General features: G+C 43.1%; 1 protein-coding gene across 2 annotated transcripts in view; it reads left to right on the top strand.

The window, feature by feature from the left end:
- The window catches only part of Gpc3 (glypican 3), a 356,065-nt gene that overhangs the window by 318,772 nt on the left and 27,155 nt on the right, over positions 1–10,138 (top strand). The gene's annotated exons all lie outside the window — the stretch shown is intronic.

Here is a 10,138-nt window from a genome sequence, read left to right as displayed (position 1 = left end):
CTCTCTCTCTCTCTCTCTGTGTGTGTGTGTGTGTGTATGAGAGAGAGAGAGAGAGACAGACAGACAGACAGACAGACAGGGTGGAGGGGATAGGCAGTTAACTAATCCTGTTCACTCGCCTCCTCCTAGAAGTCCTGTGGAAGTGGATACAGGATTTCTCAACCACAGACCCAATAGTTCTATATCAGATATTGTTTCTCTGCAGTTAGTTTATACTTGACAGGTAAAATAACAACTTCAAATAAATACTGATTAAGAACCATTTTAAAGCCATGTACTTTTATTTTTTATTTCTGTTCTCTTTTTCCTTGGGATAGGGTCTCGTGTGCCCTGGGTTTGTCTCCCAACACACTATGTGGCCTAGAATCATCTTGAATTTCTGATTTTTTCTGTAGCTACTTCCTAAATAGATTATAGTAGATTGCATGCATGCGCTACCACATTTGGCCTCTTTCCCCCCACATTTTTTAAATGATCAAGTACAACCTTATCTACTCCCAACAAGCTTGTGGCGTAGCAAAGGGGATGGACGTTTCAATGGTGTATTCTTCTAAACTGTCAGGTCAAATCCTAATAAATGTGAGCTGGTAAGCATTGTGTATTAAGAATTCATTGATGGGCTGGTCTAGTGAAAGGGATAAAACCAGCGGAGGAACTTTATGATCGGCCTTTTATCCCAGGTGACATCTGCAGACACAGAGCTTATGGAGGAATGAACATCCTGGGTTGCTATTTTAATGGGAGACATGTTAAGTCCAATGCAGAGCTCAAAATACATTAGAAGCGGTAATATATCTATCTGTACTGACCAGTTGGCAACAAATCCAGTTATAAGCCTTGGCAGTTTCCCAAAATGAATTCTACGGTTTGTGCAACCTATTGGAAACACAGCCTCCAGAACTCTGACACTTATCTTGCAGGTTGCGACTCCCTGAGTAATCCATGTTTGGAACTCCCACGAAAGCTCTTGTAGTCCAAACTTCTTTATTATGGTATCAGTCCCTCGAATACATGGCTTCAGTGCAGAAGAACCCATTCTATCTACTAGGGAGTGGATCCTGTCTATGAGCAACCGGGATGTTCTCAATATGTAGAGCATTGAAGCTTGAGACATTAAAAAAAAATGGCGCCCACAAAGTCAAGGAAACTAGATCCAAGTTCTGTCTCTGCCACTTCCCAATGCTGTGACTTTTAGATATCATTTAGACTTTTAGAAGCTCCAACTAAGCTTCAGCATCTGCACTTGTGAAATTGCTGATAAAGTGCCAGCCCAGCTCATGAGTTACTGAAGCATATGTGATGATGGACAGAAACATATTTATAAAATTATAGAACAGCATGCCCATTTTAAAGACAATGACTACCACTTAGTACTAGTGGTTCTAAATTAGTTTGATTTGCCAAATTCTTTAACTAAAATTTAAAAAAAATGTGGTCCAAATGTTCTGTCCACTAATCTTCACTATGCATGCGTTCTCTTCTCCATCCCCCCCAGGGAGCATTCGGTTACTCATTAACTTGTTTTAGCCCAGGGTGGTCTACAGTGAGAAAGTATTTGAACAATGACAACTATGTCTGCTGAGTTGTGCAAATAACCAGAGTCTCAACAGTCGTAGGCACCTACATCTTGAAAGAATCACAGCTAGTTACATTTTGTTTTCTTTGGTGGCAGTGGGGCAGTGAGGGCAGGGGTGGACAACTTGTTGGGGAGGGTCAAGAAAGAGCCCTGGATGCTTTCTTTCCATTCTACCTTGCTCTTGGCTGCAAGCAGCCTGCTTTCATGTCTAGGTCTCTGATTTCAGGGAGTTAATTCCGCCAGGATGCCGAAGGAAGCAGAGCTCACTCTAATAACACACTTCACACAGAGACCAGGTGCTTCTTGCTAAGAGATTGACAACACAGCCAATCTCTGCTCCCCCTAGAGCTTTCTGCAGCTCCTGGGGCTTACAAAGAAGGACTTAGATGTGAGCTTTCACAGTGATATTATCTGCCAATTGAGACGTCTACCAAGAAAGGAGCCTTCCTGACATCTTAGTGTTGACTGGGGAGTTAACACGGGTAAGCTGGTGATAGACGAGAGAAGGAAAAGTAGAGATCGTTTTATAACGTTGCCACGGTTGGAGGTGCTTTTGAGGAGTCTGTTATCTGGGATGAGATTAGTCTTAGGTTTGCTTTTCCAGGTCTCCACCTTGTGATACTGCCCCATAGGAAGCTTGGGCTATGATGCCTTTATATCTGGGGCCATTTTTTAATGAGTTTTCCTTTTGCTCTTTTTACACATAGCACCAAGAATGAGCTTAATATTATGGATAATATGAACTTTTTTTAAAGATTTATTTATCATGTATGTAATATTCTGCCTCCATGCATGCCCACATGCCAGAGGAGGGCGCCAGATCTCATTACAGATGGTAGAGAGCCACCATGTGATTGCAGGGAATTGAACTCAGGACCTCTGGAAGAGCAGCCAGTGCTCTTAACCACTGAGCCATCTCTCCAGCCCAATATGAACTTCTTAAAGATTATTATATTTCAACTAAAAAGAAAATACCTTTATGAATTTGGCTCCCTGGATTGCAGCTGGTTTTCTCTGGAAAGAAGCAATGCTGACCAATTTAGTGTCAGGCTCAAGTCAACTTTGTAAGTATAGACAGAAAGGAAGGGGACAGCCTGGGGCAGTCCTCGGAGAGGAGAGGACTAGAGGAAGAACCAGCCAGAACGTAGCAAGGTCAAAGCTTCTGTCTGTGCTGGCAAACAGAAACAAGGCAATCCCGGGAGTCTGGGAGAGTTACCATCAAATGGGATGGTCTCTTCTGCTAGATAAGATATTAGAACAGAAAGAAAGATGGAGATTTCTAGTTAAATCAATGCTGTAATCAGAAGATCCCTAAGGGGGAAAAATGATCATCTGGCAAAATGATCCATGGGTTTTACTTAACTTAAAATTTTTACTTTTGTTTGTTGGTTGTTGCTTTGTTTTGTTTTGTTTGGGACACGATCACATACTGTAGCCCAGGTCTGTCTAGAACTTACTAAGTAGCCTTAGGTTCACCTCAAATCCATTGCAATCCTTCCTGCTCAGGCCCTCAAATGCTACAAGTGTCCGCCACCATGTTCAGCCTTTTTTTAAAAAATTATGGTTCTGATAATTTCTGAATATACTTTCTGATTTTTATCTTTTTATTTTAAATAAGCCCTAATGTACATGGCTTGTGTTAAGCATAGACTTTCTTTATTTGTAACTTGTGGGTGGATTTAAGCAGTGATATAATTACCAAGTGCATAAGACCAGAGTGGAGGTTGCCCTACAAATGCTGGGATCTGCAGGCAGTCTGTGTGTGAAAGCAGGGGGAGATCTCATTAGCACCTCCAGGATGGCTCTCAGAGTAAAGCGATTTGCCCAAGTACCCGGGAGCTCCTGGGAAGGTTTCAAGCATGTCTTTTTCATCCTATATCTACACTTTTTATCCTGAAGGTGCTAATGAGATTTCCTCCTGCTCTCAGACTATCCCAGACACCAGAATTTGGAGGAAAGCCTTTACTCCACTTTTATTCCCTCGGTGGTTATACTGCTCATCGTGTCCATCAATGAGCTACAAATTAGGAGGGTCTGTTTGTGCTGGGTCCTCTGCTCCCAACCTTCCCTTAAGGACTTAGCTATCAGGCCCCAACCTTCCTTCCTCTCCCCCACCTGCTTAGTAGCTGTCCCTTCAACACACATTTCAGGACGGGGTGGGGAGGGGGGCAGAAAGTTCAGTGGAGAATGGTTATCTACCATGCGGGAAGCCCTGGCTTCCATCCTCAATATCACAAAGTGAGAAGAAAGATATTCCGATTATCCACGTGCGGTGCTGGTTTGCTTTTCACGGTACTGAGGATGAAACAAACCTGGGACTTCATACATGCGAAATAAGCACCCTGCACTGAGCTACATCCCAAACACCATGCACAATGTTGAGTTTTCGTATTTGCTTGCTTTTACCCCATATCTGGCAGGGTAGCAAAGCATCCCACTCTCGCTGTCTGATGGACTGATTCACTCCAGTCCCCTCAGCTTCCTATAGCTGAACTTGTGAGAACTAGGATAGGAGGATCCCTATTCTAGTCCAAGGAGTAGGGACTCAGTCAACTAAGCAAGTCAGTCCAAGCACTGAGTGACCATCTATAGCTAAAAAACATCAAGAAGAATTTAAACAGTGGTGATGGGAAGACAGGGGAAGTAAGTACCAGTGTTCAGTCTACACAAGGTAAGAATGAGGGAGATGTGGACGTTGTCCATCGTTTAGAGGTCTTGCCCATGGAAGAAGAGATCTACAACTCCCTCCACAAGAGCTATCTTGGACCAATACTTTGTAGTATATAATAAAGACACATTACTAGAAAAAAGGAGCTAGCAGAAAGGCCCTCCAAATATAAACCACGGTTTTTAATCACAAGATTCAACCAACCAAAGTATCTGTAGAAATGCTATAAAAGTTTAAATGCCGGCTTTCAGTTTCTGTTATCTTCTTACAAACCAGCAATAAGTAGCCTGTTCTGTGTATGTCTGCTTGGCATCCCTCATTACCTTGGTGGGAACCGCCCCAAAGCAATCTAAATGGGATGAGAGCAATGGTCTACTTGAGTTGAGAGGCTCTGCGCCATAAACGTCAGTTGTTACATTTTCAGAATTTCTGTGAGCCAGTTGTTGGACATAACCATTATTAATAAAGATTGAACTTTATGAATTTGTAATAAAATATATTCTATTCCAAGAAGGATGATTTTCCAAACCCATCCCATCCTAATCACTGTGTCACATCAGATAATCGTGTCTGTTGCATCTGTGTGGCAGAAATCCTATAGAGTTTCCCCACCCCCGCATCAAGTGCCAGCACGTATGCAGCCTGATGATGGAAGTAGAACTCCCTTAGAAGTAAAAAAACACAGTAAATCAGGGCTTGAGTTACTATTGTGTCGGTTGCCTAGAATCCAGACTTCAGGGAGTGATAGCGGGAAAAAATGTTGGTACTGTGGCTTGTGCTTGTTATTGTGTTATGACTATAGCCTTCTCATGGTGAGTAGCGCACCATTTGAGGAAATACTCTTGCAGAATTTGAAAACTGTTATCTAATAGGAAATACCTCACTCTGGTCACTGATGGAGGCAAGTCGCCATTGATGCTTTTGTTTCTTCACTTTCTTGAAGTTTCTTTATGTAAACCAATATATCAACTGATATTCCTGTAAGAATCGCACTTGTTTATCAGTTGCGATGTAGTTTAGTTGCCGATACAAACTTGGCAAAGAAAAGGTCAATGAAAGCATTCTGTAAAAACCAATTCCCGTATGAAATTTATGATAAAGCATATCATATATTTTATCTATAAGTCAGTTGCTGTACAGCCTTTATTCCAATAAAACGGAAAATAAAAGCGCATGCATACTTCTTATTTTGAGAGCCAGTTGTTAAATATTTACTAGCATTCCAGGGCAGTGAGGAAGTGCATTGGGAAGATGTGTTTGCTTCCTTCATCCTCGGGGCTCTTCGCTTAAAGGGGTAGCTCTTTCCACCAGGGAGAGAAGGTCCTGTCTTCCAAAGTTATGCTAACAAATGAAAGAGCCCCTCCATGTTAGTCACTTTGATTTCTAGGAATCCTAGGCTTAGAAACTTCCTTAACTCCGAGACTGCTAACCAGATCCATAAACTTTTCCTTTTTCAAAGCCCTTTGTTCCTTATTGAGTTTGACAGGCTCCTTCGGAAGTCTCTCTTAACCAATGGAGATCTCATCAGTTTCATCCCAAATCTGGATGAGAGACTGATAGGCCAGTTCACTGGGGCATAGAGGCGAGGACCACTTGGAGAGTCCCTTCAGCTTCTCCATCAGAGGGTATTAGGACAAATGAATCCCGTGTGCTGCTATTAGCTCTGCTTTCACAGGGAATGGAACTCCTAATATCAGATTACACTTTGTTGGCTTGGTGATCATTTTTTTAAAACCACCAACCATATGGGCAGAGGTAGGAAAGAAAGCTAAATTTGGAACACACCCCCACTCTCCTTTTCAGTGTTCTTTTTGGTTTGTGCAGGGGGACAATGCATTACTCACACTCACACACCCCACCGATCTCACACTCACACACCCCACTGATCTCACACTCACACACCCCACCGATCTCACACTCACACACCCCACCAACAGCTGGAAAACTAGGAAATGAGAGCCTCCCCAAATGTGGGTAAACCACACATGTATGCAGCAGTATATTAAGAAGGGCCACACTCTGCTCCTGCCAAGTTCTGAACCTGTCTGAGACACACAGCGCTGAAAGACTAACTCCATAATGAAGAGAAACACAGGGATTTCATGGCTGCAAATTTCTAAGTTCTGGATGGCTCTTCCATCTTACACTCCACATCTGAGACACTACTTTCTGAGCTGGGAATTTTTAGAATGTGGAGCCATGAAGTTCTCTCTCCATTTATTATTATTTTTTTTCTGTTCTGGCTTTAACTTCTCCCCCACATGCTACTTCATCTGGAATGACAGCTGGAGCAAGAAGAAAGACTGGGAAGGTAGGCAGTGATGATGGTTTGGGCAAGATCTAGGGACTCATGCATACTGTATTCTAGGACTTTCTAGAGGTAAACAAAGAAGCCATAATTTAGCTCGCGATTGCTAAAAGGGAGTTTGGAATCAGGGCTCGTCTAAGGAGTGAAGGGTGCCATGCCCTCCCTTAAGGAGAGATTAGAGTTTTCTCAGTCTCCAGCTGAGTGTCAGAAAGAGGTCCTCCTTGCTGCCCCTAGATTCTAAGGAGGAATGAGTGGCAGTGAAGCCAACTATTTGAACCTAGTCATTCCTCATCTGGCTCCAACCTTCTCCAGTCTTGGCTCCCATTAACCCCAGCCCATCCTCTATTCCGGCTACTTTCTAGTTCTCACACACTGCCGTTGTAGTCTTTGAGGCCTGGCTGGGACTTTGTGAAGGCCCCTGTAATACACATAAAGCACTTCGTCTAGTGCCTTTGCTTTGATAGGTTTCAATGAGCAATTAATATTCTGCACATGCTGATCTCTTAGCCCATAATCATTTCCCCTTCGCCATCTTTTAAATCCACTTCAGAGGCACCTCCCCCTCCTGTGAAGCTTCACCCTAGGCAGAGTGCTTTGTTAATATTCTCCCTGGAAACTCAAGGTCAGGTAACTCCCAGTGCCTAGCTGATAATTAGTGCTCAATTAGGGTCCGTTACATGGCGCTGACCATACAGAACTGAATGAATACCTGCTGGTATTCATATGGTTGGGATCGAGGGAAGAAAAGGAGGCAAACAGAAAGGATATACACATCGAGCTAGAAAAGTAGACTATAATGCTGTCCAAACACAGATTGTAGTGTGCGCAGGGAGTTATATAAACACAAATGAAAAGCTACAAACCCATCCTGGAGTGATCAGACCTGAGCTGAGTTTGAAAAAACATAGCAAGTTTCAATAGGAAAGAGCAGCTCCAAAGGGAGGGAAAACTGACTGGCAAGTATAAGCAAAGGGATGGAGGTGAGCGAGAATGTAGGGGTCTTCTGTGCTGTAGCTGGCATAGAAGGAAGCAAGAATTAAGGCTGGAAGACTTGTTAGAGAGTCCATCACCTTGTCAGGGAATTTGGCCTGAGCCTTTGGCAGGGCCTATACATTTACAATAGGTGTGTTAGCTATCTCCTAGCTCCTACCCCTCTCCATGGAAGTCACTAGGAAATCAGTCATGATATCCCATTCCACTGAGGGCAAATGGAACCTTCTTAGCCTTTGTGACGTAACATTACAGAGGAGCATCGCTGGATGTGCCACTGTGGTTGGCTGGCAGAAAAGTGTGTGTGTACCTGGAGGATGAGAAGGTGGTGAGAGAGACCAAGTGGTAAGGGAACTGATGTGGCCAGGGTTCCACACTGGAGATCCCCACTCTGTGGGGAAAGGTGAAGGCCTAGGAAGTGCCAGCAGGGCCTACTTGTTCGGATGGGGCAAAGTGGGGAAGAAAAAAGTGGCGAGAAGGAAGTCTGTGTGCCTACCTGGGCAGGTGAGCAGATACAAAAATCCATCAGAAGGCAGAGTGGGAAGGAGGTAATGTTGGGGTAGGCATAATAATAATAGTTCAGGTGTTTTAGAATTTTGAATACATTCATTCAGCGTTGTGTGAGAAGGTATGGCATTCAGAGGACAATTTGCAGAAATCAGTTCTCTCTCGTTCCACCGTGGGTAGGGGTTCTCAACCTTCCTAATGCTGCAACCCTTTAATACGGTTCGTCAGGTTATGACGACACCAATCATAAAATTAGTTTTGTTGCTACTTCATAACTATAATTTTGCCACTGTTTATGAATCAGAATGTAAGTATTTTTGGACATAGAGGTTTGCCAAGGGGATCATGGCCCACAGGTTGAGAATCACTGGTCTAAGGGATTAAACTCAAAAGTCTTTAGATTTGGTGGCAAGCACCTTTACACACTGAGCCATCTTGCCGGCCCAGGAGCTCACGTTTTGGAACACTTACTGCACAAGCTTAATCATTTTATGTAAATCAACTCATTTTACTCTCTCAAAAATGCTGTCGGGTAGATGCTTTTATTTCTGTCTTACAGTCGAGAGTATACAAAGTAGTGTAGAACACCAGAGAGTAAGCACAGCAAGGGGGACCAAAGGGAGCACTTCACAGAAAGAAAAGCTGAAAAACATCTCTGCATCATCTAAATGAATATGGATGGAAGCGACTAGGTCACCAGACACCCATGCAAGGGTTTATTAGTTCATCTCTGATGTTTTAGCAACCAGGGGATTTACAGTTCTTAGAAAAAGGGCTGCTTCCATGTGCATGAGGCCATCCTGCCATCCACATCTGTTCTAGTTGCAAAGGCAGACACCAGTAGGAATAGAATTCAAACAAGCCTCTCCAAATGATGACCTGAATGACTTCCAAATGAATCTTCCGATATAGAATACATGTACTAGTCTTAAAACTAAAAGGAAGAGAGGTTGAGATCTAGCTGGCTTCCCAGCACCCTGTGGTACCATAACAAAATTACTTCCATCCTGAGAAACAAAGGAAAAGGGCAAGGTTAGGAAGGATATTGAATTTAAAAATACATCACATGAAGCTGTGTTGCTTTTTCCAAAGATTAATCTTTTCTCATTTCAATAATTACGCTCTGTGTGTCTGTGTATATAAATATTTATACTTGTTCCATTTGTAAAACAACTTCATGTTCCAAAACACTTTCTCCTGGTCATTTGAATGTTACAGGGCCCCAGTGCTTTGAGGACCTGGCTGTTCTAGTAGCTAATAGACGCGTTGTGTTTCCATTTCAGCTTCACATCTCTCTGGTCCTCTCACTGGCTGGGCTATGTTAGTGTTGCAAGTGGCAACCACTTCCAGAAATCAGATGCCATAGTCAGGAGGGCGCAAACGTGTATGCTCTATTGCCTGAGCTGGAGCTTATGCTAAGGACTGTGAGCTACATGGGTTTTTATACCTCTAAGCCAGGTGGAAGATTATGGGTGTGAAATCTTTATGATTGATGTAGTTGCCCATAGCTAGAAATGTCCCTCCTATCGCTGCTTTCCCTGTGACCAGTGGATTTTTCTACATTGTATCTTCATTTTAATTTATCTCAAAGTATCTTCCAGTCTCCTCTCTCTGGTTTCTTCCTCGTCTCAGAATTGTGCTGGGTAATTGTGTTGGTGAATTTGCCAAACAGCTCTCTGTTACTGATTCCTAATTGTATCCCACAGTGCTCTGTGGAGTTCTCTGAGTTTATTGTTGCTCTTGTTTAGTTTCACAGCACTGAGGATTAAATCCAGGGCCTTGAGCAGGCTAGGCAAACACAAGCTCCACTAAGCTACACCCCTAACCCTTTCGAAACTTTATTTTGAGATAGAATCTCGCTAAATTTTCTGAGCTGGACTCTCAGAAAATTTAGGATCCTTTTGCCTCGGCTTCCCAAGGAACTAAAACTGCAGCCATGTGTTCCTCCCAAGCTCCGTGACGCTTAGATAATACACTCTGTGTGGTATTCATGCTTTAAAATATATTGTAGCTTTTTATGGCTACCCAGTCTGTTCCAGAGAAAACTCTACGTGCATGTAACAAGAATGTATGAATGACTTTGGACTCG

Source organism: Microtus ochrogaster, chromosome X (assembly GCF_000317375.1).
Source record: "Microtus ochrogaster isolate Prairie Vole_2 chromosome X, MicOch1.0, whole genome shotgun sequence".
Classification (NCBI taxonomy): domain Eukaryota; kingdom Metazoa; phylum Chordata; class Mammalia; order Rodentia; family Cricetidae; genus Microtus; species Microtus ochrogaster.
Note: the sequence above shows the minus strand (reverse complement) of the source record. Positions and strands in the feature narration are given on the sequence as shown.